Source organism: Canis lupus, chromosome 16 (assembly GCF_048164855.1).
Source record: "Canis lupus baileyi chromosome 16, mCanLup2.hap1, whole genome shotgun sequence".
Classification (NCBI taxonomy): Eukaryota; Metazoa; Chordata; class Mammalia; order Carnivora; family Canidae; genus Canis; species Canis lupus.
This window is the reverse complement of record NC_132853.1, coordinates 22859349-22862917: the sequence shown is the minus strand read 5'-3', so window position 1 is coordinate 22862917 and position 3569 is coordinate 22859349. Positions and strand designations below refer to the sequence as shown.

General features: G+C 54.6%; 1 protein-coding gene across 6 annotated transcripts in view; it reads left to right on the top strand.

Moving 5' to 3' along the window:
- The first annotated feature begins 194 nt into the window (after positions 1-194).
- RFFL (ring finger and FYVE like domain containing E3 ubiquitin protein ligase) overlaps positions 195-3569 on the top strand; it is an 88444-nt gene continuing 85069 nt past the window's right edge. For 2 of the 6 annotated variants that reach the window (XM_072779512.1, XM_072779506.1), the window contains exon 1: positions 195-345. The gene's annotated coding sequence lies outside the window, so the exon portion shown is untranslated. Of the gene's footprint in view, positions 377-692; positions 1203-3569 lie in introns of those variants that run through there. The other 4 variants (XM_072779504.1, XM_072779510.1, XM_072779513.1 and 1 more) reach the window with 4 other exon arrangements.

Here is a 3569-nt window from a genome sequence, read left to right as displayed (position 1 = left end):
GCTCCGCCAGGGGGCGCGCGCGCGCGCGCGCGGGACACGCTCTAGCCCGGCGCGCGCCTCGCCCCTCTCTATGGTGGCTCGGGCACGGCGGCAGCGGCCGCGCGCTCCCGAGGGGGCGGGGCCGCGGGAGGGGGCGGGGCCGCGGGGGGCGGGGGGCGGGCGCGGCCGGGCTGGGCCGCTGGGGGGGGGTGGGGTGGGGTGGGGGGGCCGACTTCCTGGGGCCGCCCGGGAGGATGTCGCGGCCGCCCCCCAGTGCCCCTCAGCCCCCGAGACGCGGCGGCGGCGGAGCCCGGAGCCCCCCTGCCTGAGGCGTCCGCGGCCCGGATCCGGCCCCTCCCCTCCCAGGTGCGGACCGGGCGGGCGGGCGGCGCGGCAGGTGAGGAGGCGGCGGCGGCGCGGGGGCCGCGGGGGCCGCGGGGGCCGCGGGGCCCGGCCTGGGCGGGGTCGCCGCTGGGCCTCGGGGGTCGCGGGGCCGCGTCCGGAGGCGCCTCCTGCGTGCGGGGCGCGGCCCGGGACTCCCTGCGTCGCTGGGCGTCTCCGCACCCGGGGCGGCTCGCACCTGTCCCATTGAAAGTCCTTCGAGGCGGGCGTTTCGGCTGAGGGGCGGGGCCCCGGGCCGGCGGTCGTCGAGGGTCCCGGGCGCCCTGCACACCGGCCGGCTCAGTTGGCCTCGGGGCCGGATGCGTCCTTGCGGCCGAGGAAACTGAGTCAGGCCTGTAGGGGGCCGCGCTCGCCCCTGCTGCCGGCAGGAGCCCCGGGGCCGCTCGCGGGAGGCGGCCGGAGTTGGAGGCCCGGGGAGAAGTTGGAGAGCGTGGGCCCGGCCCTCCGCCCACTCTTCCCTCGTGGGGGCCTCGCCCTCCGTGGGCTCGAGGGGATGTGCGAGGTCGCCGGGGGCCCAGGCGGAGAAGGGCGGTGGGGCCTCTCGGCCTCGGCTGCCCCGGGCCTTGGCCAGGCCTAGGGCGTCCCGGAGCTCGAGTTCTCGCTGGCAGGACAGAGGAACGGCAGCGTCGTTTCTCCTTTTTGTCGGTCTGTCATTCGTTCTAGTGGGAGAAAACTGCTCGTGTAACCACGGGGGAGCGTCTCAAGCTCCTCCCAGTCCGCCTACGGCAGGGAAGAGTTGCTGGGCAGTAGGGCTTTGCCCCCGACTGCCCCTTCGCACCGTGGCGGAAGGCCGCGGCGACCTAACGAGCAGCCATCCACAGGTGCGTGTGGCCCCCAGGAAGGCAGCACGTCCCTTATTCATCCCGTGTGCGGGTCGTTTGGAGGACGGGGAAGCCTTCCCATCACTCTCGTTGCTGGCGCCGTCTGGGGAGCCTTGGGATTTTCCCAGGGACGGGCCAGGTGACCGAAGCGTGGCCGGCCAGAGCTGTCCCCTTATCGAGCCATTTTTCTAGGAATGGGAATAGGCAAGGGAACACGGTGCTTTGCCCAGTTCTCAACCCAGAGTCCCAGGGCTGGGAGCTGTAGTGTTACTTCCTTTCTCTTCAGGGGATTTCAGGTTTGACAACTTCTTTATCCTTTTTTTTTTTTTTTCCTGATTGCTTGCTCTCTTTCATGTTCAAGGAAAATCATGATGGCAAGTATTTCTGAAACGTTATGGCATATTTCCTAATAATTCTGGACTTGAGAGTACAGTTCATAGCCGGCGGTTTAGAGGGGTCATTTTCTTCAGTTTGGAAGTGGTGTGTAACTGCAGATTCATGTGGCAGGGAGGGCCATGTAATACCTCAGTTGTGCTTAAAGTTTCCATGTAATGTAGGACACACATTTAATGTCTAGATCTAGTTATGAGGATCAGCCCACTAAAAACTTCCAGATTTGTCAGGTAGACAGCTGTTATTCTGATTGTTTATATTGGGATCAAGTGTTTTATTTTTTTTAAAGGTTTTATTTATTTATGAGAGACACATAGAGGCAGAGACAGGCAGAGGGAGAAGCAGGCTCCATGCACCAGGAGCTCAACGTGGGACTCGATCCCTGGTCTCCAGGATCACACCCTGGGCCGAAAACAGGCGCTAAACCACTCAGCCACCCAGGGATCCTCTGGGATCAAGTGTTTTAAATCCTCTATATTGACTTCATTTAACCAACTGCTAAAATAATATGCAGAGAAAAAGCTGTTTCAGACTAGGAATTAATTTGTTTTTAATCTTTCTTACGGCCAGGTAGATTGACACAACTAACTGCTTAGCACCATCTAATAGGAATACATCTTTAAGGCCTCTTAAGAAAAAAAAAGCATGGAAAAAGCATTTTCAGTTACCAGCATTTAAGAAGGCAAAAATAACAAAAAAGGGCACAGTTTCTTCCCTAACATGTTCACTGTGATGTTTATTTTTATTTTTTTAATTTTTATTTATTTATGATAGTCACAGAGAGAGAGAGAGGCAGAGACACAGGCAGAGGGAGAAGCAGGCTCCATGCACCGGGAGCCCGATGTGGGATTCGATCCTGGGTCTCCAGGATCGCGCCCTGGGCCAAAGGCAGGCGCCAAACCGCTGTGCCACCCAGGGATCCCCACTGTGAAGTTTAATATAGCCACACCCATCTGTAAGAGTATTGTGCCTAGGACTTTCTGAAAACACCTACAGAAACTTAAGGAGTGTTGGGGAGCCTAATCCCACCCGGATTTTTTTTATTCTTATAATAGAACCTTTAATACTGCTATTGTTTTTCTAATACTGCTATTGTTTTAATGGTAGATTAGAGACATTTCTATCAAATTTGTACTGGCCATAGTGTTTTTGTTTGGGAATGAAAGTTTTAGTCTCTGCACCTTGGAATCTCATCACCCCTGCAATACAGAGCTAAGTAGTAATTTAGAGTTTAATGAGAATACAGAGTTTAAATCGCTAGCTATTGGTGAAGTCTTCAGGGACTAGCTTCTTCCTTGTTATTGTTTGGTAATGGTTACTGGTTTGGTAATGGTTACTAGTTATTGTTTTTGTTTGGTTATTGGTTATGGTTGCATGTGTGTTATTTTTTTATTTTTTTTATTTTTTTTAAGAGTTTATTTATTGGGCAGCCCCGGTGGCTCAGCAGTTTAGCGCCTGCCTTCAGCCCAGGGTGTGATCCTGGAGACCTGCGGTCGAGTCCCACATCAGGCTCCCTGCAGGAGCCTGCTTCTCCCTCTGCCTGTGTCTCTACCTCTCTCTCTCTCTGTGTGTGTGTGTGTGTCTCTCTCACGAATAAATAAATAAAATCTTAAAAAAAAGTTTATTTATTCGTGAGAGACATAGAGAGAAAGGCAGAGAGACATAGGCAGAGGGAGAAGCAGGCTCCCTGCAGGGAGCCCAATACAGGACTTGATCTCAGGACCTAGCCTAACAGTAGGCCGACACTCAACCACTGAGCCATCCAGGTGCCCTTGGTTATTTGTGTTTATGTAAGAAAGATTTTAGCATTTTTAAGGACTGTCTTTATTTTTTATTACCTTTTTTTGTCAGCTTTTTTTTTTTTTTTAACTGAAGTTAGTTGACACACAAGGACAATCTTTTTATATACAAACATAACTCCACCCTCTTCCTTCAATAGGGAAATGACTTGGTCATTTTCTTGTATCATGGTTT